Source organism: Mesoplodon bidens, assembly GCF_964165515.1.
Source record: "Mesoplodon bidens genome assembly, chromosome: 9".
NCBI lineage: Eukaryota > Metazoa > Chordata > Mammalia > Artiodactyla > Ziphiidae > Mesoplodon > Mesoplodon bidens.
Window position 1 is genome coordinate 38,900,265 of NC_138166.1, and position 24,180 is coordinate 38,924,444.

At 37.5% G+C, this 24,180-nt stretch overlaps 1 protein-coding gene across 6 annotated transcripts in view; it reads left to right on the forward strand.

Annotated features, from left to right (window-relative positions):
* The window catches only part of DGKB (diacylglycerol kinase beta), a gene marked incomplete at its 3' end in the record, with an annotated part of 912,102 nt that overhangs the window by 104,208 nt on the left and 783,714 nt on the right, over nt 1-24,180 (forward strand). For 2 of the 6 annotated variants that reach the window (XM_081244282.1, XM_081244283.1), the window contains exon 5: nt 23,427-23,523. The exons of the other annotated variants lie outside the window; for them this stretch is intronic. The remainder of the gene's footprint in view (nt 1-23,426; nt 23,524-24,180) is intronic. 6 annotated transcript variants of the gene reach the window in all.

Here is a 24,180-nt window from a genome sequence, read left to right on the forward strand (position 1 = left end):
TTTTCCTCAAGGTGTTTTATAGTATCTGGTCTTTCATTTAGGACTTTAACCCATTTTGAGTTTATTTTTGTATATGGTGTCAGAGAATGTTCTAATTTCATTATTTTACATGTAGCTGTCCAGTTTCCTCAGCACCACATATTGAAGAGATTGTCTTTCTCCATGGAATATTCTTGCTTCCTTTGTCATAGATTAATTGATCACAGTGCATGGTTTTATTTCTGGGCTCTGTTCTGTTGATCTATGTGTCTGTTTTTGTGCCAGCACCATACTGTTTTGATTACTGTAGCTTTGTAGTATAGTCTGAAGTCAGTGAGTATGATTCCTCCAGCTCTATTCTTCTTTCTCAAGATTATTTTGGCTATTTGGGGTCTTTTGTGTTTCCATAAAAAATTTAAGATTTTTTTGTTCTAGTTCTGTAGAAAATGCCATTGGTATTTTGGTAGGGATTGCATTGAATCCGTAGATTGCCTTGGGTAGTGTGGTCATTTTAAAAATATTGATTCTTGCAATCCAAGAACATGGTATTTCTTTCCATGTGTATGTGTCATCTTTAATTTCTTTCATCAGTTTCATATAGTTTTCAGAGTACAGGTCTTTTTCTTCCCTAGGTAGGTTTATTCCTATGTTTTTAATTCTTTTTGATACAGTGGTAAATGGGATTATTTCTTTAATTTCTCTTTCTGATAGTTCTTTTTTAGTGTATAGTTTAGAATTTAATAGTTAAAATTAACATTCAATCATACATAGGAAGAAAAATGATAGAGCAGTCTTTTGAGTGCTAGCTGGATAAACGGCAGTTTTATCATTTATTGGTTACATTGTTTTCAAGAAAGAGAAACCTCAGTGACTTAGAAGGTATAATTTCAGAAACTGATGAGAAAGTTTTGAAGACATCAGAAATGTATGCGATGAAGATTGAAAAAAGATGATATAAAGGAAAGAAGGATGGGAGTAAAAAATTACATGATTTAGTCTTGATTCTCTTAAAAATTGGGAAGGGAAAACGTTTATTATAATTTTTGCATATATTTATCAATTTTACCTATCAGTTCTAGAATACTCCAATGTAATCTCATTTTATATCTTCAAACTATCCTTGCATCCTTGTGTCAGACTCAATCCTCCTTTTAATTTTCTTTTGTTCTCTATTCTTCCTAATAGTGCTCTCACATTTTGTCTTTTAACCACATATTTTACATTCTCATCTCCATTTATTCTAGTCACTATGGATTTTCCTCTAAGACTTAATTTAGTTCCCTCATCAGCACATGCAAAAGCAGTCCACTACATTACAAAGAATTACTGAAATATGTGGATATGTAAATCTTTCTTAACTTTCAACTGTGGATATTCTGTTTTTCTCTTAGCTTGTATTGTTGAACATCATATAATACTCTGTAAAATCTAAATTCTTTTGTCATTATGCATTTGTTTATTGATATGATTCCTTGGCTATATCATTCATAAGTGCAAATAATCAAGGGATAGACTCTTCCCCTGTTATGTAGACAGTAACTCTCTGGTACTCACTAGGATTTTTAATTATGAGGATGGCACATACATACTCTAATTTAAGTCTCTTGGTGATACTTACATTCCAACATCATTTAGGACCGTGTAATGACTGAAATGGGAATGGACAGTAAACAGGACATGTCCAAACTCACTGCTGAATATTTCATTTCAAAATTTCATTGCTTTGGTAATATGCCATTTATTTAAAAGATGTGATAGAAACTAAAAAAAGTATAATACATTTTTTTAAACAGTTTAGAGAGACCTTTGAAAGTATCTTGAAATTCCATATCTTCTTTATCTTCCTAGAGCTGTTTGGCAGTGGGAGATTTAATATAGATTTCAAAACTGTTTATAAAAATTCTGAGGCCTACTCATGAAAAAATGCATAAAGAAAAAAGTAATTATCTCCTAGTGAGCATTGAAAATGAAAGTGAGGAATTATTTTGTAATTTAACAGTTGAACTTTCAGGAAATTGAGATTATTCGCATATCATTTATGATTAATATCTTATTTTAAGTAGATGGTTGTATGACTACTTCATTTAAAACTTTAAAGAACACAAAAACCTTGAGTTTAGCTGTCCAAAGAGACCTATCAATTTCCTGAGCATATAGTTTTTAGAACTGTCACATTTAAATTTTTGCAAGCTTTTATGTATTTTAATGCACAGTATGAACATTGACCTACTTAGTTATTATATCAGTATTTAATTCTTCCAAATATGTTGATACTGAAAGCAAATTTAATAATAATATGAGTATGATATTTTTCCTCTTCCATGTTTTGCTGTTTCATTTTACCAAATCAGCCACTTTTGCTAACTATTACCAAGTTATCTCTCTCCTCCATGTTCTCCCCATCAGTGCCTCTTTTCCTTCTCCCTTCTTTTTTACTATTTTTTCCCAGCTTCTACTGGCATTTAGATTCCCTGCTCATTTAAAAATGATACAGAATTTTTAGATTGACAGTCACATTCTGCTGGTTAATTATCACAGTGTTTTCATTTGTTTGTTTGTCTTCACGTCTTCTATTATCAGTGAAAGGTGAAAGTTGTCCTGGAAGTTCAACCCTTGAACTGTTAACATGGGACCTCAAGCACACTGAGAGTTGGCGGTGGGGGGAAACTCTTGCAATCCTAGGCATTTAATACAATAGTTCCACATCAAAAATGCCTACAGGGCCAGTTGTTAACCTTTGCTATCACGTCACTGAGTGGGCTCACATTACCCTCCAGCTGTAGCTGTATATCTTCCAAATGTTGCCTCACGTGTGCCCTAAATCCATTGATCCATCGTTGAGAACCTCGCTAAGTATCTCATGAAGAAATAGTTCTATTAATTTCAGGTCTTTTATCTTACAGAAGCAGAGCTTAAGAATGTATTACCGGGGTGGGATGGGGAAGGTGGGAGGGAGGGAGATGCATGGGGGAGGGGATGTGGGAACAGATGTATATGTATGACTGATTCACTTTGTTATAAAGCAGAAACTAATAAAAAAATTAAAAAATTTAAAAATAAATAAAAATAAATAAAAATAAATAAAAGCCGGCACTTAAAAAAAAAAAAAAAGAATGTATTACCATATCATCATCTCTGTTCATCTACTCTCTCTACCCCACAAACTGTTCAAAATGGGATGGGGAGGAATAGGGACAAAATGGGTTTCTCCTCAACGCCAGCAGAAATTGAACTTCAGTTAAACTAGATATAGGTTTTAGTTTAGTCTATTTCCCATTGGACTACAAACTCCTGTAAGAGAGCTAACTAGGAAACCTGATATATCACAATGAACAGCAGAGCTCTGTGCCCCTGTTATTCTTTTAAAATGGTTTTGGATATTACTGACAAAAGATTAAATGAACAAGTACATATAAAGAAGTCTTTAGAAAAGTAAATCCAAGTTTTCCATCTGGAGATGAAAGTTTTTGTTGTTATAAACACTTCCAAAGAATAATTCAAACATATATCTAATTTTTAGGAAATGCTTTCACCTGTATATAAGTTCTATCAATCAGTAGATTGTTTTCATCCAACAAAGGAGAAAGAGCAGAATGATTTACATAAAAGATGAGAGAGAGAAGAAAACAAATACAGATGATTTGGTAAAAGTAATTTTTTTTTTTTTAGATTGGCTAGCAGCAGCTAGCAGCAAAGAGGACATTCAGTGTTCTGCCCTTGGACGGCTTGATGGGTCTTGAAAGAAAACCATTTAATTGTTTACAGGTTCTCCTGACAATCTTTGGGACATACCTAACAGGCTGACTCTGTAAAATATCTGAGTCCTTTCTTTATACCTCCTTCTCAGGACTACAAGTGCTTCTCTTTTTTTTTTTTGCGGTACGCGGGCCTCTCACTGTTGTGGCCTCTCCCGTTGCAGAGCACAGGCTCCGGACGCGCAGGCTCAGCGGCCATGGCTCATGGGCCCAGCCGCTCTGCGGCATGTGGGATCTTCCCGGACCGGGGCACAAACCCGCGTCCCCTGCATCAGCAGGTGGACTCTCAACCACTGCGCCACCAGGGAAGCCCTACAAGTGCTTCTCTTATCAGAATTTCCCAAACTGGAGCTGAGAATCACATGACATGGCTATACTTGTTAATGAACAGTGTACCATCTTTAGAAATGACATAACTAACCAAACTTCTAAATGAAACACCCCCTGCTAGCAATAATCTTCTCCTTTCTCAGTCTTTTCCATGCAGTTTATTTATTTATTTTTTAATTATCTGAGTAAAGAAACTTAAGAATTGTTAAATTTCTGAGCCTAATGGCATGTTTACTGAACAGCCAGGAGGTCAGTGTGGCTCAGCCTTACCTTAGCAGAAGAGCAGCAGACAAAGCAACAGATGAAGCCCCATGGCCTGTAGAGGCCCTGCTCTTGGAGGGTTTTTAGACCATTGCAAAAACTCTTGCTTTTACTTGGGTGGATTTGATGTGGTTTACATTTTAACAGGATCCCTCTGATGGGTATTGAGAATAGAATGCAGACTTGAAAGGACAGAGTAGATGGAATCTATTAATATGATTCATTGTAATAACCCAGGCAGGAGTTGATTATAGTGCTAAAGCGTAGCTACAGAGGTGATGAGAAGAGTTTGGATGCTGGATAAAGGATCTGTTGATGGAAAGGATGTGGGTGTGAGAGAAAGAGGGAAATTAAGATGGACTCTAATCTTGTCATTTTATGTGCCTTGAACATGCTATTGAAGCAGCTTTAATAGGATTGTGTGTTTGAACCTGTTATAAAAATAGCTTAAATATTAGATCAGCTGCATTCATTCAGATTATTTCAGCCATCTAGATATGGGATATCTAGTCATCTAGATGTGTTCTAAACTATGGAAAGGATGCTCAATCCCACTCACATTTAAATAAATGCAGTTAAAACAACAAGATGTTTTTATCCTATTACTTTGGCAAAAGCACATTTTGATAGTACACAGATAAGGGTGTGGGAAAGCAGAAATTTTCATACACCGTACAAATGTGGGAGAGCAGCTTGGTAGGACCGTAGAGGGGTGATATGGCAATAGCCATAAAAATTAGAAATTCATATCTAGCTTTTAACTAGAAAATTTACTGTTCAAAATTTAGGCCACAGATAGATTTTCAGATATGTTTCATGCAAATATATTGGGGCTTTTTTTTTTTCAATAACAAAACAATGAAAGTGACTTAACTTCCCATAGGTCATTGGTTGAATAAAGCATTCATCCATTTAATAAATTACTATGCAATAACTTTTAAAAGGTATACAATTTATCTCTAAGATATATTCTTAAGTAAAAAGTAAAAGGTAGAGAAATGTTTATACTGTACTTTTTAGTATAAAACGGTCTATATATGTATTATTATACAATTACTATGTATGTATGCTTTTGTACGCATAGAAAAATTTTTTAAAGAATACACAGATGTTTAACAGACATAGCCATTGTGTGGAGAATTTATTACCTCAGGAGAGATCCTTATGTTTGACCTTTTTTGCAGTGCTGAATTTTTTTTCAGGTGCATGTATTATACATTTAGTTAATTTAGTTAAAAATACAAAAATTTGACCATCACATAGAGGTGGTATGACCTAATATAGAGCACAATAATCTATAAATGTCCTTCTGTTAACTTTTGAATTGTTTCAATTTTAATTTATTCTGAAATATCTGCAATGTCTAAGGTATGTGGTCAAAATTACCTGAGTAATTATTTTTATTAAATATATCAAGTTCTATTTTGTGCTCAAAATGAGCATTGAGTTCCTCTTGTGTAGCTAATAGAGACTGGAGCATTGGAACACCAATCACTTCTTATTTATTAAACTTGTTTGCTTTTCAAACTTGATTTGATCTCCTTCAAGCATTGCATTGCATTGGCCACCACCTACTGGTAGTTACTCTGTTCTATCTTGACTTCAAAATGACCACTCTCTCTTGATTTTTTTTTTCCCCTCCCAACTCCTTTTCTTAAGTTCTTTAACTGGCAGCTGCTTCTCCTATGTGTCCCCCTTAAGGATCAATTCTCCCCAGGGTTCTGTCAGTCCAAGTCAGGTATTCTTAACTTGAAGTTCACAGACCTAAAAGCCATTCTTATAATTCATGGGGACCCATGGATTTGGATAAGAAAAAGCATTGCAAGGCTTCCCTGGTGGTGCAGTGTTTTAAGAACCCACTTGCCAGTGCAGGGGACATGGGTTCAAGCCCTAGTCCAGGAAGATCCCATATGCTGCAGGGCAACTAAGCCCATGCACCACAACTACTGAGCCTGCGCTCTAGAGCCTGCAAGCCACAACTACTGAAGCCTATGAGCCTAGAGCCCGTGCTCTGCAACAAGAGAAGCCACCACAGTGAGAAGCCCACACTCAGCAACCAAGACCCAACGCAGCCAAAAATAATAAATAAATAAAGTAAATAAATTTATTTTTTAAAAAAAGAAAAAGCATTACAACTGTATTCATTAACCTTTAATTTAAAATTTGAAGGTAGGCAAAAACCACAGTAGTGGTAACAGTACCTGTATCTTTGTGACTAATAGAAATTGAATATTTTTATATCACATGACAGTCATTGTAGATACCCAATATATCATTTATACCCACCACTAGTTTGAAATTACAGTAGCTATTAGGTTTTCCACAGGAGTTTGTTATTGACTTGTTAGTAAAGAGGCGGATCTGTGATCATAACTCAAATGTGTTTTATAAATATTTTGATAATTGTATTTTAATAAGTCGTTTTCTTTGTGACCCTATTTATTTAATTCTATACATTTAAATGATTTATTTAAGGCTTTCATAGACTACACCAGTCTGTCAAAGGAGTGAAAAAAATCTGTCAAAGGAGTGAAAAAACACTGAAAAGGTAAAGAAAGTTAAGTCTTTCTATGGGTGAGCACATCACTTCCAAGACTTCAGTAATCATCAAGATTCTAGTGATCCTTGAATCTGTATCTTTAATAAAGACTTCTTTCCTGAACTAGACCATCCAGAAGTCTCACGGGAATGTTAAATTCAACTTGTCTCAGTCTGAACTCACTGTCTCTCTACGACTCCTCCCCCTCCTCATCTCAACCTTCAGATCTGAATAGTCCTGTATCCCCTTGATTTAGTCATATTGTCCACATTCATCTAGTTTCACAAACCAGATCATGTAGTCATTCTTTATATGAATGGCTTAACAAAATTTTTTAAAAAATATGATTCCATCTGGCAGTTTTTGTGCCAGGAGCTATTTGGGATTTGCATCTCAATTTCATTTTATCTTCACACAATCCTCCACAAAAAGAAGGTTATTGGCCCCTTGGTAGACTGAGAAACACTAGCTTAGAGAAACTAGGTATTATTAAATGAGAAAATCAAGATTCAAGTCCAGGTTTGTCTGATTCAAAACCCATGTTGTCTCTATCACATAGGAAGTCAGTGGAGTACATTACGGCTCTTCTCATCCTAGTAGAAATGCAAGAAAGCAAGAGCCATGCTTCTCCTATTCATTCCTCAAATATTTATTGAGCCCCTGCCGTGCTTTAGAGGGTCTCACCTCTCTGTTAGGAGAAAAGACAAAGTTGAATGAGGCATGATACCCACTCTTAAGTACCTTTTTTGCAATTTAAACCTCTTCAGGCAGAGTGAATTACAAAATTGGAAAAACATTGTTTTAGCAATTGGATAGGGTAATGATAATAATACCAATTTTTTAATGCCAACTGAAATAATGAAAAGTATAGCTTCAAAGCAGCAGTTACAGGATTTCTTCTGCTATCTTAAATTTGTTACCCAATCATATTCTTATTTGTGAACGTATTTCAGTTTCCAGCACTGTCTCAGATAATAAATTTGCATACAAATGTATAGACTACCATGACAGAAACCATATATTATTGTCAGTGATAAAATCTGAGTTTCTACACTATTCTTACTGTGATTAAAACAAACAAAACTACCACACATTAGTAGGTCCTTGAGAATTCCCACTATAACAGTTATGCCTATATTTCAATATTTGAATAATGTTTTCAAAATGAATTTATTATTTTCTAAAAATAATGCCTGTTTGCTATTTTAAAAAATGCATCAAATCCAAATTAAAAAAGTAAAAGATTATCTGGTATTTATATGCAAGTAAATACTGTTAAAAATTAGATTAACACAATTCCATGCATTTCTTTCATATGTGCTAAGAGAAGAACACATGGATAGATAGCTAGAAATACACAGATGGAAAATTTTTAATAAAAATTGGATTATACATGCCATTTTAATACAAGGTATAAATAGTTAAGTAAAAAATTTATTTTTCCTCTTAAGGAAGTTTAATTTCTTAGTGTTTTTCAAACAAAAGGAGAAAACCTAGTTCAGTCTAAGAATGTGTTTATTTTCCCAATTGAGTGAAGAAAATCTGTTATAATTGCTTATTTGATGGCATCAAATATTGTTTACAAGCCATTCAGTAACACTAATTAAAGAAGAAACCATTAGCTCAGTAATTGGGAGGAAGGAAAATCTTGTCCTTGGAAAAAACCCTAAGAGCTGATCCATTTCAATAGCTATCCTCATGCTCTCCACAGAATCACTTTTGCCATGAGCCTGACCTTGTTGGTGGGTCTTTCTGATTCTGTCTACTACTGTGTTTACCCTTGGACAACAGGGGCATCATCATCATTCCTGCATCTATTTTCTCTTTGTGAAGCCAGACGCTACCATTTGACAAGCATTTTTCACCTCCCTTAACTTCCTTCTCCATTCACAGCCATAATTACCTTTTGGTTAAGAGTGTCTATCTTTCCGGAGACTGATAATTCACACATGAAGGAATTAATGCATCTTTGTACCCATGTAAGTTGCTTTCACAAACTGTATGTCCACACTGTACCAAAAAGAAGTCGTTGCTGAACATACTTAGTTTTACAAATATTTAAGGTGCTTTGTAAAGCCCTTTGTCTCATTAGAGTCTGCTAGTCTCACAAAAGTCTTCAGAAAGAAATAAGGTATATTGCTCCCTTTTAAAAGATGGAGAAACTTAAAGGGTAGTAATTTCAAAATTTACTGGAATTCATAGAATATATTATAACACAAGCAGAATCAGGAACCAAATGTCCTTGTTTCTAAAGCAGGACATTCTCCAGTACATCCAAGACTAATCCTTGGATCGCTATTACTAGTGAGGATGCAAGTAGTAAGAAGTTCATAGGAAAGTACAGGGAGAATACTGCTTATTGCATTTCAGTATATATGAACTATTCATGCCATCACAAATTTATTAGGACTCCAGCAGATTAAGGTTAATTTGATTCAGGAAAGGCATTTTACTTGATTGCTTTTTTTTTTTTTTTTTTTTGCTGTACGCGGGCCTCTCACTGTCATGGCCTCTCCTGCTGCGGAGCACAGGCTCCGGACGCGCAGGGTCAGCGGCCATGGCTCACGGGCCCAGCCGCTCTGCGGCATGTGGGATCTTCCCAGACCGGGTCACGAACCCGTGTCCCCTGCATCGGCAGGCGGACTCTCAACCACTGCGCCACCAGGGAAGCCCTACTTGATTTCTTTTAATGCACTGCAGTCATTTCCTTTGAGAAAGCTCATTAACTGAACCAAAAATAGAAGAATCAGTTATTCCATGCCATTTAGAACATTTGTAACTAGGTGCAAAAATTTTTTTTCACAGTTGATTCTTAATGGAACCAAATATTATTATCCCTGCTAGAAAAAGAATTTTGGGATAGGTAAAAGTAAGTATATTAAGTTTGATTGACTACTTTTTTATATAAGGTTATGTTTTTCTTCCTGAGCTAAGACACTAATTTTAAAAACTTATAATTTGGTCAAAAACTGAACATTTTAAGTGTCCATAACCTGGCAAATCAGAGATCCTTAGTCCTAACACAGAATGCTTAATGATTTGTCTTTCCGGAATATAAAAGTAGGCTTAGAAAAATTGTTAATGTAGGGAAATCATTTTAATGGAACCCCGGTCTTTCTTTTCCTGGTTCCTTTGCCCAGCTCTTTACATATTCCAGGACTTGTATATTTGTAGTCTGGCTGTCCTTCAAAATCCATTTAGGCCAAGTCATTATCAACTATGATGTTGATTTATCTGAAAGTAGGATCTATTGATTGAAGGACTTCATTTTCTTCTTGAGCTCTGTTCATTGTGATTGCTCTGTTGAACCTATATATGAGGTGAGAGCTGTTCCTCAGGGCTGCCTAACCTTTGACACCTCCATACCTGCTTGAAACAGACTGCCAGCTGAAATCTAGACTTGGGTTTCATGACTTAATAGGCTCCAAAGGATTATCTTTGCACCATGGTTTTGTTTTAAGTTTATAATCCTTACAAGACATAGACCATTCACTATAGCAGCTGTGGGACAAATCACCAAGTTTTATATATTGAATCCTAGAATGTCAAAGTGTGTGACCTTGGCAATAATTGTTTTCCCTTTTTTTTAAAAAAAAAATAATGGAATGAGGATGCTTCAGTAGATCTAGCCCTGAATTATCTGGGAAGTTTTTTTCTCTATACAGAAGGTCGGATCTCACCTCCAGAGTTTCTGACTTAACTTGTCTAGGGTGGGCCTCAGTCACTGGTAAATGTTAAAGGATCTTTAGGTGACTGTCATTTCCAGCCAAGGTTAGCGCCCACTGATATAGTCTCAGTGATGATAGAGGTTCGTCAGCTGAGTAGGAGATAAGACGTCAAGTAATGGTCTAAGCTAGGACCTACTTGCTTTCTCTTTCAAACAAGATCCCAGAAAAGTACACACAAGATATCAATCTCATAACCATACAAATATTAGAAAAATAACTGGCACTAGTTATTTGACTTGGAATTACTTCTCTTTTGTTATGTTTAAACTCCAAATACAATAGGTGTTCACTTTATTTATATAACTGGGATTTGGCTGGTTTTTCTGTAGATAAGTAGTAGGTTGGGTTTAGTGGCTTTGGTCTCTTAGTATTCCACTATGCCAAGAATAGGAATAGGAATATAAATATAATGATTTCAACTATCCTTGTCCTCATTTGCTTTAAGGATAGTGTTGCTACCAAGTATTGCGAGCGTGAGTACTTAGGGCACGAGAAACTTACTTTGGTTTTATATATATGTATGTGTATATATATATATATATATATATATATATATATATATTACATAAGAACAAAAAGGATGACTTCCACATAGGTTATTTTTTTAAAAGGACCTATACTTATGTTGGAATTCTAGAGAATGAGCTCACAACTGAGCAAACAAATCTGAGGTTTTGAGATTTAAAGAATATTAGAAACTGGAAGAATGGAAAAAGACACCAAAGAAAGGATAGGAAAGCAATTGCAAAGCCAATGTGTGGTAAAATATCTCAATTCCCATTTGGGATGTGCATGTGTGTGGGCTGGAAACGGGGAGGAGGCCGTGGATAAAAAAAGCTTTCCCAGAAAAGGAAAATATTTTGTTAAAAAGGTAATATATTTTTTGAAAGTATTGGGTGAAATGTAATAATTTAGAGGGCAGCATATGAGTTGTATTAGCCCTATTTAATACAGTGAGGTTGTAAAATGTATGATTTTGTTTGGTTAAATACAATGATCAAGTAACTATAACTCATGTATCCTTAGAACAAAGTGTTGCAATCTTTTCAAACTGAGATTATTTTTAGAGAATCCACTAATGCTAAATCTCTCCTCCCTCCATCTCCGTTCCCTAATTGCATGATACTTCATGCCAAGGAGACATGAAGTTTCCATTCGGTACTCGAAAGGAGTAATACCTACATAAAGATGCGTTTAAAAAAGAAACACTCATGATCATTTACGATATCTGTCCTATCTTGAAATATAATTTGGGGGAAATTTGGCCAGTAGGTTTTATGCATGAACTAGAAAGCTTCATATATATTTCATAAATCTGTATATATATATTTCTGCGTGATTCTTTCTTGGTGCCCTGCCCCGCCCACCAGGAACAAGAGCATGTTCACTGCTGCAGGGTATGGTTTATACCAGATTTGGTACTGCTGTCAGCTAGCATCTGGGGGGAATGGTGTGAAAACTGGAGGAAAGCTGTGAAGTGGCTGCTATTATTCAGTAATGATGACATCGCACAAGTCATGACCACAGTAAATCCTAGGAGATGCCACTGCTGAGTGTGCATTTGAGTGTCTCTGGGTGAAGAGCCTTGTAGGAGACTGCCTTTGCCCACCTCCATGTTATTTAAATCTCCAGTGATGGCTAAGCAAGCTTTTCAAGAGGTTTTAGAATCAGACTGAAATTAAATAAATACATAATGTGAAAAAGTGTAGCTTGTTCTTGAAAACCTTAAGTGAATATAGATATGTATGTGAATATATACATGTTTACACATCCATTTTCTGTTACTGTAATTTAGGCATGATTGGTCCTAATTAGAAACTTGACTTGGTTTAAATCATATTTCTTATAACACAAAGTGCTTTACTGAAAAGAAGAACTTGTCCTTGACTCACCTTCTATTTATCATGGAAATAAATGCTAGCTCGGGGCTTCATGGATTAATCATAGGGATGATCCTCAGAAATCCTTTCCCTACAATGTAAAATCAGATACTGTGCAAAAGGGAAGAGAGATGATGAGCTGTTTTTCTCCTAGTGTAGATAGTCCCATAGTCTAATCAATGCCTAAAAGAGAAAATTATTTTTTTCTAGAGGACAGCTGTGATGGGCATCTGGCTTAGAATTAGAAGACCAGGTGTTGTTTCTGGCACAGCTATGTGATATCTTAGGCCCATGATTTATCTTCTCTGACTCTCTAAACTCTCACTGATAAAGTGAAAGTGGTATTTTTACCTCATAGAGGAATTTTAAGGATTAAATTTATATCCTTTTTCAACTGTATGAACTATGCAAATAATTGTTTTCTACTATGGTTATTAGAATTTATTAAGGGCGTATGAGGTATCAAATATGTAGCACTTCACATAATTTTGTGCATCAGGAATTTGGAAAGTCTCGGCTGGGAAGTGTGTCTCTGACCCTCTTGGTATCAGATGGAGCAGCTGGACCAGAGGATCCATTTCCAGTGTGGCTTCTTCACTCACAGGTGTGGTGAGTGAAGTCTAGGTGCCCCTTGGCTTCTCTCTCTCTACCTGGCATTACATCTGTTAGGGCCTCTCCGTGTGGCTCTGACATCTCACAGCATGGTGATCTCAGGGTAGTCACTCTTTTTATGTAGTGGCTGGCTTCCAAGAGAGAGCAGCTGGGCTTCCCTGGTGGCGCAGTGGTTGAGAGTCCGCCTGCCGATGCAGGGGACACGGGTTCGTGCCCCGGTCTGGGAAGATCCCACATGCTGTGGAGCGGCTGGGCCCGTGAGCCATGGGCGCTGAGCCTGCGCGTCAAGAGCCTGTGCTCTGCAATGGGAGAGGCCACAACAGTGAGAGGCCCGTGTACCGCAAAAAAAAAAAAAAAAAAAAAAAAAAAGAGCAGCAGTCAACACCAGTTCAAGGCTGCACCCAGAACTGGCACAGCATCCTCTCCACTGTATGCTCCTGGTCAAAGCCATCTTCAGGACTGCACAGGTGCAGTGGGGAGGAGGAACAGATGCTATCTCTTGATAGGGTGGTGGCCAGGCCCGCTGGGCTTTGAATCAGATCTGACCCATTATCTTCTACTGCTTACATCTGTTTTTTCTGATATGCATGTAATAAATGAACAGTAATAGCTTCTTACATAATACAAAACGTGCGTGCACACAAAACAGTATATGCAGAGGCAGCTGTTGCCTGCTATTTTATCTTCTGGCAATATCCAGTCCCTTCACATTTGTACGTGCCTTTGTTACCATGACAGTTGATAGTTGTATGATGTTGAAAGTGTGTGGAATGTCAAGGTCGAATATCTGTACTTTATTTTGGCTAGGCTAGTCTAAGTCTAAGGAATAGTAGAAGTTTGATGCTTATGACAGCTTGGTGATGAAAATATTTTAAGATGTGGGTACTATGGAGGCAGCTACGTCCTCTGCATAAGACTAGTCATTCTTTTCATAAATTTGTGGAAAAACATTTGAGGTGTATATGGTATATCAACCTGGGTGATATGGCCACTTTATTCCTTAAGATAGTTGACTATCCAGAACACCAAATTCCTTCATTATGTCAGAAAGGAGAGGATTTATTTTTCTAAAACTGTCATGAATTTTCTTTTTAGCGCTCAAAACTATAATAGCATGAGCTCTACAATGAGCTTAGTAACCATGACAAAATCTTATTGTGGCCCTCCTTCAGTAATCTCAAGTGGACATTGAGGGACCATTTGCTGTGTGTGTGTATGTGTGTTTGTGTGTGTTACTTCATCCTTTTCCATTCATTCTGGGGAAATTTCAATACCAGTCTTCCTCTGCTATTCTTTGCCTTGCCTTCTTGATGTCCGTTTTCTTTTGCTTTCTCTTGTCATCTTCTGCTACCTCCCTTCCTGATAGGATCTGAAGGAAGATTCACATCATTGGAAAGTGGCAAGACCTTGGACCCTGTGATGGGGCCCTCTTTTGCCCTGTGTCTACATTCCCATTCTCTTCTATGCTGTGAAATCTGATTTCAATACCTGTAAGTGCCTCACAGGAAACAGATGAATAAGAAGAATCATGCAGGCTGGATACAAATAAAACAGGGTCTTCAGGATTACCTGTTTTCTCCCTGTTTGCTTCAGACATGAGTAAATGGAAATATTTTTCTACTAGAAAAAAATTATCAGTGACAATTGACACTCAGACTAATTGTAGAAGAGACAGTGGGGAGTGGTGGAGAGTGTGGCAGATGGAAGGGCAAAAGCCCTTCAGGAGAGGCACAGGCATTACTCAGCTCCAGGTCACTGGAATCTTGTGAGAATGCAGAGCTATTATTACCAGATCCCATTTTATGTGAATTCTCCCAATTTTTAAATGTTGATGACTATTTTAAAACAAAGTAAAATTCTATATAAATCAATAAAATATATCTTTAGACCAAATTTTGCCCATGGACCCCTGTCTATAAATTTGACTTGACTCTTGACTGTTTTCTTCCTCTTGAGCTTTAGATTAATGTCCAGCCTCTCCTACAACATCTTCATCAAATATCTAATCATCATGCTTAACATGTCCAAATCAGAGCTCTTACTATTTCCCCCTAAGTTTTCTTATCTCCAGAAATGACACCATTATCATTTTAGGAATCTACCTTCATCATCTTTCTATTCCTCCCCGTAACCCAGTTTATCAGAAAGTTATACCATTTCTAATCTCCAAAATTTAGCTAGAACACGTCTACTTCACCACCACTCTTAATATTTGCTCGATTTCACTTTCCTGGACCAGTGCAATAGCCTTTAGGTTGGTCTCTCTGCTTCCATTCTTTTCCCTTTTCATCCATACTATATCAGCATTGGAGAAATATTAGACGACCACAACAAAAACAAGAACATTATTCTTCCACTGGAATCTTTCAATGACTTCCCATTCCCGTTGGAAGAAAAGCCATAACCTTTTCCATGGCCTGCTTTTTATAATACCACTCTCTTGCTCACTGTTTCTGAGCCACATTAGTCTTCCCTGTGTCATCGAAGAGGACAAGCTCTTGTCCCTCTCAGGATCATAGTGGTTGCTGTTCTCATGGAGCTTTGAATAGTTGGCTTCCTCTCAATTTCATGTCTCAGCCCAAGTGTCTCCTCAAAGAGGAGTTTCCTGACCATCTTATCTAAAGTAGCCCCTTCTACTCAGTTTTTCTCTATCACATCGTGATTTATTTTCTCCATTAATAAACTACTGTTAATTTGATTTTTATGTATTTTTTACTAGTTATAACTTCCCCCCCCTTGAATGTAAACTCTGTTAAAGGAGAAATCTCATCTGTCTTGTTTGCTCAGAATTCCTGGAAATTCTCAAATCATACATTATTCTATGTTTGTCTTCTTTCAAAAAATTGAAATATAAATTGATATATAACGTTGTATTAGTTTTAGGTGTACCATATATTAAAAAGAATTTTTTTAATTTTTAAAATTTATTTTATTTCAAAGTATAGTTGATTTACGGTGTTGTGTTAGTTCATATGTTTTTTTTTTTTACAAAACTTTATTCTCACATTTTAAAAATAATGTGAGTACATAGTAAACAGTGATTCATTTTTCCATGATAGGGTCTAGTCTGGATCTAGCCATAGGATCTAGCCTGGCATATGGTATTTGAGAATAAATATTTGAGGGAATAAATGGTTTGAGTACTTATACATATTTAGCATGAAGACATCACAATTTTACAAAAAGCCTCTAATTCTTAACATGCCCTGTGTTATCTGGACCTGCCTACATTAATCACTGCAGTCAGCACCAACTTTCCTCACTCTCTGTGGACCAGCCACATAATTCCCTCACTTGGCATCATCACAGCTATTGTTTCTTCTGCTCAAAATGATCCTTCAACTCAGACTCCTTTCAGCTAGCCGACTTTTATTCTGTTCTTCCTTCAAATCTCAACTGAATATTGCTTACAGTGAAGATTCCCTTGCCTGCCTCACGTCCCATCACCTGAGGCTTGCATTGGTTTTCCCCAAATATATACTTTCATGTACTTTTTATTTGTATCCTTTATCCCAATTATAATTAACCTATTTTCTTGTTATAATTTGTTTACCATCTGTAAGGACCAAGTCTGTCTTATTTACTGGAATATTACAGACTTCCTAGAGCAGAGTCAAATGAATGAATATTCACAAACATTTGTCAATTTATATTTGAAAATATAGAACTCACTTTTCTGCCATTTCTGTTCTCCCAGAGTACAGATTAATTACCATTAATAGAAATTAATTAACATGTCATCCTCAATTACTAATACAGGACCTTCATTTCCTAAAAAAGTCCTCCTCCATTACTTTTGGGAGATCTTAAGGGATTTGCATGTGGGCTCATGAACCATTCCTGTCAGCCACCATAAAGTCTGCTGTTTCCTTTCCTCCTCTCTGACCCTCTCCTATATTAATATTTGCCACTAGAGGACCTGTGTGAAGGGACCCTGCCACTGTCCCCCAAGCTCTCAGTCAGTTGAATTCCATTTGTTCCTTTTGGGCACCATGGGAATACCAGTGAAGATCCTCGTACTACCACCCCGCCTCCACATTTTGTGTCAGTAAGAAAACAGCCATGACAGCCAGGCAGATTCAGGCCTGTGTTGAAATCTAATGGAAAATGCTTTGCAATTGAAGGGTAGGAAAAATAATTTTCCCTCTACCCTTCTAAGTTCTTGGCTGGAACCACCGCCCACCCCCTCCCCCCGCCTGCACACCCTCCCGCCCCACAGTAATAAAAGACAGATTTAACAGGAGAACAACAAACAGAAGTTTAATAACATATATACCTCCTGTATACATGGGAGGTAACCAGGAAAACTGAGTAACTCTTCAAAATGATGGAAGTCAGCACCTTAAATACTTTCTCCAGCTAAAGACAAAGGAAAGATGTTGGGGGCAGGGAGGCAGGTTATGGGAAGTGACCAGGAAACACCCAGCCAGCAAGGCTATGAAGGGAACGGTGGTTAAGCAGGTTTAAGTTCTTGCCCTTTCCACTGATAAGAGTTGCTAGAGATTTAGAAATTTTCCCTTATAAATAAATTTCTCTTACAAAAGAGTAATTTCTACTCGTTTTTCAGAGGTTTTCTTCTGTCTGCTGTTTCTTAAAGATCCTCAGCCTAAAATAGCCCTTAAGCCAAGGGAGGCATATTTTGAGGTGGCAAATTCTGCTCACCTTCACAATTCCAGCATGATGAACCACCCCGTATTGTTAAATATTGTGACACTATACAAAGACAAAGTAATGAATGCAGTTTCAGGATCACAGAGCCTGTAATGGGCCTAGGTTTCAGATATATTTATAGCAAATCCATCAAAATGATCAGGGATCCCAGCCAAAGCAGCCTCCTTTCTCCCTTTCCCCATACCATCACTGATGATTGCAAGGAATTTCATAGGCTTATAAAAGTGAAAAACACTGATGTGAGACCAAAGACTAGGAATGGTGTGGAATCTGCTCTTTGGCAGGCAATGTTTTTCCAATATGTACAGTGACTAAACTTTTCCATAGAAAAAATTTTCCACTCAGATAAATCTGCCATGCTTTATGACCAAATGCAAAACAGGATGATAGACACTGAGCAGCCTAGAGACGGCCTGACCTGCCTTTTACAGCCTTGCAGGAGCCAATTTGATTTCTGAGCAGTGAAATGCGTCAGTGCCTGAGAAATACAGAAACACCAGGTGAGAATTCAGAAGAGGCCTGTTGTTCAAATGCAGGAGTTGGAACAAAATAGAAATCTTACTCTTAGAAAATTAGTAGAGATGGAACAACCTGGGAGAGCAAATGTTTAAATCAAAGGAGATAAAAATAATTAAGGGAAACAAAAATAGACTGAAGAGGTTTCCAGTTCTTAGGCTCTGCTTGTAAATAAAGATCAGAGGGAAAAGTGAATATGTCTAGAAATGAAAAGCATTACTGTGAGCAACTTACTTCAGCATGGATCTCACACGTATTACTTTTGAAATATTTAAATACATTGCATGACTTTTGAATGTGTCCACACAGCAGTTGCAGCTGCATGCTTTGTAATGTCTTTGTTGACTTTTACCACCTGCGAAGTGATGGAAGCTAATACTTCAGTTCAGTGATGAGGGAGTATAAGAAAGCATTATTCACAGTAGGTACTGTTGTATTCAGATGTGCTTAGCCTCTCAGATTCTTGCTGTAATTAAATGAAAGCCCCACCAGGGGGAGTGAGGGAACAAATCTCCAAGCCCTGTCCAGGCACCTTTCCAACTGAAGGTACACTGGATTCCAGAGTGAACTGCTCAATATTCCCTCCACCCTCCACCACTTCCCCACCACCACCACCACCCCGGTGAATCACTTGCAGCCTGCATTTCCCTGTGGGCAGTTTCTTTCAGATTTACTTTCTCTAGTTTTTCAGCTGCTTTTTTTAGTTGTAAATCCATGCTATGGTTGAGCACCAAGCAATATTCCAGCAAACTCCAGCAGGGAAATATTTTCCTACAGGATCTCTAAAACCTTGCATAGTCTCCAGAGCCTTCCCCAGTGCCTTGGCAAAGGTAGCATTCTGGTAACAGCCTGGGGACTGGGAGAGGGGACAAAATTAGATGGGAAGGAGATAACACTGCTTAGGGAAGTTCTGGGAATGGCTTAATGACTCAGAATGAAGAACTGGGGAGCAGGCAGGTCAGCACAATAGATGTAATTAGCAAATGCAATTATCATCAGCATATAAATCCCTCTATCTTGACTTTCTTCTTTGTATTGCCAAGGCAACCCAGGCAGCCTCCTCCTTTCCCACCCCCTCCATTCCAACAACCCCAGTCCCCTGCTCCTCTCTCTCACTTGCTGCCTCTGCCCTTGGAGTTGATTTTAAACAGGTTGCACCTGGATTAGCACGTGTCTGGGGTGGAGGAAGGGCAAAATGGGCGGGGAGAGCGAGGACCTAGGCTTTGCAGCTGAGACTTTTTGTTGTTGGTTCACACTCTTTCAGGAGTGCCAGTTTGGGAATATTTTATTCCTTTTTGTGATCCTTGCCGGGCATGAAAAACGCCTTTCTTTTCATCCTAACATGGGAGTTTGCAGATGGAGAGAAGTGCACCCAGGTGCTTCACTATATGCTCCAGGTGCACCTTTTGTACATTTAAATCTGTCGTTAGAGCTAGTTTGTTGTATGATGGGCAGTGTTTCGAGTTCATTTTCATGGTCACTGATAGCCAGAAATTGCGAAGAGCAAAGTCACAACTCAGGAAAAGAAATGGGAATGACTAAAAAAAATTGTGTATATATTTATATATGCATATAAACAATAGTAACATTTGAGTGAGAAGTGGTATTGAGGAAGAACGTAAGCACTTTAATTTTCTGATTTAAACAGTTTTGCCTTTTATTAAACAAATATGTAATACTTTTAAAAATACAAAACTAACCCCAAAATTAAAGTAAAATTCCCTTAAAAATGAATACATTCTTCCAGCAATCCCACTACTGGGCATATACCCTGAGAAAACCAGAATTCAAAAAGAGTCCTGTACCAAAATGTCCATTGCAGCTCTATTTACAATAGCCAGGAGATGGAAGCAACATAAGTGTCCATCGACAGATGAATGGATAAAGAAGATGTGGCACATATATACAATGGAATATTACTCAGCCATAAAAAGAAACGAAATTGAGTTATTTGTAGTGAGGTGGATGAACCTAGAGTCTGTCATACAGAGTGAAGTAAGTCAGAAAGAGAAAAAGAAATACCGTATGCTAACACATATATATGGAATCTAAGAAAAAAACAGGTCATGAAGAACCTAGGGGCAAGACGGGAGTAAAGATACAGACCTACTAGAGAATGGACTTGAGGATATGGGGAGGGGGAAGGGTAAGCTGGGACAAAGTGAGAGAGTGGCATGGACATATATACACTACCAAATGTAAAATAGATAGCTAGTGGGAAGCAGCCACATAGCACAGGGAGATCAGCTCGGTGCTTTGTGACCACCTAGAGGGGTGGGATAAGGAGGGTGGGAGGGAGGGAGACGCAAGAGGGAAGAGATATGGGAACATATGTATATGTATAACTGATTCACTTTGTTATAAAGCAGAAACTAACACACCGTTGTTAAGCAATTATACTCCAATAAAGATGTTAAAAATAAATAAATAAAATTAATAAAGACATTCTGATCATTTGGGAAAAAAGTAAGATGTAGAATCGAAGTGAAGCCAATAACTCCAATAATAGCAAAGCCTTCCCTGAATGCTTTCTGTGTGCCAGGCAGTATTCTAAGCCCTCAGTTGATTCTCACAACCACCCTGGGATGTAAGTATTTTTATCTCATTTTTGTCAGATGAAAAATGAGGAACAGAGACAGCTAGCCCAAGATTACTTAATGCTCTAAATTACCAAGTGATACTGCCTTTCATTTTCAAAATTATCTCCTGTGATTTGTTTATAACATTGTATTTATCCATTATTCCTTTAGGAGAGAAAGAGCAAAGGAGAGGTAGGCAGCTTGATAACATTAAACATAATTAACCCTCAGGTCAACTTGAGTTTGGTCTAGCAAATAATTGTATGGATTTTTGGAGCCAGCTATAGGTAGGTGCATACCTAGGCTTCACCACTTAGTAGCCTGGCAGGCTAGCTTCTCAGCCTTAGTATCCAGATGTGTACAATGGATTGAATAATAGTTACCCATCTTCTAGACTACCCACTTTCCTTTAGGTTCTCATCCCACCCACCCTATACCTGCCTACACTTGCCCCCATATTTTGGATACTTTCTTCCCTCTTGATGGAGAAGAAAGGGCTGGATAAACTCATTCAGATAACATTTTAGTTGCATGATGCCTTTCCGAGGGGTATTGACACTCTAAAATAGAACCCAACTAGAAACAAAAATGCTTACACCAAAGGCACCATTGATTATGAAATACTGTGGGAACGAGATCCTTTCAGCAACTACACCCTGATTTGCACCTCTCTTTGTCATTTGCATTTTCTACCTAAGGCTTAACTGTAGTTTTTCCACATTAGTCACAGATATAACACATTACAGAGAAGTAGAAATGAGGGGAAAAAAGTGAGAGACTTTGTAGAACACTCCACATACCTGCATGGTCTCCCCATAAGCGTGCTGAGTCTTGGCTCAAAAGGGTGATACGGCCCAAATAAGGTCTCTTTTTTCAATTGGTTTTCCCTTCAGAGGCTGTTTTATGGGAAAAAAATAAAAGGCTGCCCATTTATGTTTTTCCAGCTTTATTGAGATTTACTTGACATAGTAATATTACACTGATATATCGCAAAATGATCACCACCATAGTGTTAGCTGACACCTGCATCACGTCACCTAATTAGTATTTCTTTTTTATGGTGAGAATATTTAAGGTCTACTGTCTTAGGAACTTCAAGTATATAGTACAGTATTATTAACTATAACCACCGAGTTGTACTTTTTAGATCCCTAGAACCGATTCATCTTGTAACGGGATGTTTGCACTCTTTAACCAACATCTCCCCTTTCCCTCTACCCCCAGCCTCTGGTAACTACCATTCTAGTCTCATTATTTCTATGAGTTCATCTGTTTCAGATTCCATATATAAGTGATATCATACAGTATTTGTCTTTCTGTGTGTGACTTATTTCACTTAATGCCCTCAAGTTCCACCGATGTTGTCACAAATGTCAGGATGTCTTTTCTCATGGCTGAATAATATTCTACTATATATATAAAATCTCACATCTTCTTTATTCATTCATCCATTGACAGACACTTAGCACTTAGGCTGTTTTCATATCTTGGCTATTGTAAATAATGCTGCAGTGAACATAGGAGTACAGGTATCTCTTCAAGATTCTGCTTTCATTTCCTTAGAATATATACCCAGAAGTGGGATTGCTGGATCATATGATAGTCCTATTTTTAATTTTTGAGGTACCTCCGTAGTGTTTTCCATAGTGACTGCACTAACTTACATTTCCACCTACAGTGCACAAGGGTTCATTTTTTCCACATCCTTGCCAACACTTGTTATTTCTTGTCTTTTAGATGATAGTCATCCTAACAGGTGTAAAGCAATATCTCACTGTGGTTTTAATTTGCATTTTTCTGATGATTAGTGATATTGAGTACCTTTTCATATACCTGTTGGCCATTTGTATCTGTTCTTTGGAAAATGTCTATTCAGTTCCTCTGCCCACTTTTTAATCATTTTTTTTTCTTCTTTTTGCTATTGAGTTGTGTGAGTCCTTTTTATATTTTGACTATTAACGCCTTATCTGGTATTTGATTTGCAAATACTTTCTCCCATTTCATAGGTTGCTTTTGCCCTTAATTTTAGAGACCATCCTTGAATGGGATGTTAAATGGTTTAATCTCATAGAAAAACCTGCTGCCCTCATGGCAGACTTTGGATTGAGAGGTAAACAACTATTAGTTCAGAACAGACCCACATCAGTTCACTGGCTCAAATACCTGCTTCTAGCCACCAAGGATCTGAAACTTTCCTTGAGCTATATTCAGGCTACAACTTGATAAACACTAGGAAAAAAATACTACATAGTGTTTCTTGTGTAGATAGTGAATTTGGTTGTATGTCCCAGCTGTTCTATTGAGGCCATAGGGTTTGGCAACTCCCTGAGAACGGTGGGATTTTGGAAGTGGAAAATATGAATTTGGAGGAGAGCCGTCCGCTCCCAATAAACACACACACACACACACACACACACACACACACGGGTCTCTATCTCTTTGACTTGAATTTTCAGGGAATATTAACATGGAACCTGGAGGTTACAGTAGGGACTTTGGTTTAGATTCAGAGACAGATGAGGAATCAAAGAAAGATTTTCAGCCTTGTACAAACGTCTTGACTTACCTTGTTTTAGAGAACAGACACAGGAATGTAGGATATGAAGCAGGGAGACCTGACAGAGGAGGACTGCTGCAATAAACAGATGAATGACGGCTACAGTTTGGATCAAGGTTGGTGAATATTGAAAGAGAATGGATTCTGGATAGACATATATAAGTAGCCCCAAAGGAGGCAGTGACAGGATGAATATAGTACTTGAAAGAAAGAGGAGCCAGAGATAACTGCAGAGTATGGGGTACTCTTTTCTTTGAGAAAACAGGGTTTCATTGCTTTCTTGCTTATCATTAGATGGCACTTAGTGGCACAGTGCTACCTGTAAATTGTCAAAATGGGTTAAATCTAGAGTTTTAAGTTTTTTAAGGACCATGCTTCTGTACCGATTGAGTCCCCTACTGCAAAATGGGCTGGGGTTCTGCATTTCAATCCTGGCGCTGATAGTATCTCACTCTGTTACCTTGGGCAAGTCACGTCAGCTTTCTGGATCTCATTCCGTTTCATTTGCAGAAGTACAATGGCTTTACCAGGTTATCTGAGGTCCATTGCAGTTCAACATTCTATTAATTCTTTGTGCCTATTACCTGATGAGGCAAACAGCTCACTCTTCATATGTAATTGAGACTAATTGTAAAAATGTCACACAGAAGATTGTCAAATGACTTTCTGTCAAAATGAGTTTGGGAAGTATTTTATTTCAGAAATGAAAGCAGAATTATTTTAAAGCATTACCAGTCCGTAAATTGTAGACATTTCTAAAGGTCAGAATATTG